Genomic DNA, 497 nt, shown 5'->3' on the forward strand with positions numbered 1-497 from the left:
AAGAAGGGAGAGAAGGTTAAATACGAGGTGAGTTGCATGCCAGCTTTTGGTGTTTTCTCGATGTACACATCTTCTGTGTTGTTCCAGTGTTTTGACATTGTGTTCTGATCAGGTGGAGGAGTTCACCAGCGTCTATGAGGAGGTGGATGAAGAGCAGTACTCGAAAATGGTGCGGGAGAGACAGGATGATGATTGGATCATTGATGATGGTCAGCCAAATTTTCATACTTCTACTGACCTCAGTGCTTAAATGGGCACCAGCTGAATGTCTGTTGTCTTTGACAGATGGGACAGGGTATGTGGAGGATGGCAGAGAAATCTTTGATGAAGATTTGGATGATGACGCATTGGAGAAGAATTCTAAAAGTAAGTTCTTTTATTTTCTGTCAGTTTGCAATATTAAGCAGTTTTCCCTGAATTGTCTTTACCAGTTATTTTTTGCTCTCTATTTAACTGTAAACAGGTAAACAAGGTGGAAAGGGAGGGGATTCGAAAAA

The 497-nt window shown here is 41.2% G+C and overlaps 1 long non-coding RNA gene across 1 annotated transcript; it reads left to right on the forward strand.

Annotated features, from left to right (window-relative positions):
* On the forward strand, positions 1-488 carry LOC107734890 (uncharacterized). Its single transcript, XR_001639204.1, has 4 exons — positions 1-27; positions 113-209; positions 286-366; positions 464-488. It is a non-coding gene; the product is annotated as an uncharacterized LOC107734890 (long non-coding RNA).
* Positions 489-497: the final 9 nt, after the last annotated feature.

Source organism: Sinocyclocheilus rhinocerous, unplaced genomic scaffold, assembly GCF_001515625.1.
Source record: "Sinocyclocheilus rhinocerous isolate Xijiao unplaced genomic scaffold, SAMN03320098_v1.1 C35482578, whole genome shotgun sequence".
Classification (NCBI taxonomy): domain Eukaryota; kingdom Metazoa; phylum Chordata; class Actinopteri; order Cypriniformes; family Cyprinidae; genus Sinocyclocheilus; species Sinocyclocheilus rhinocerous.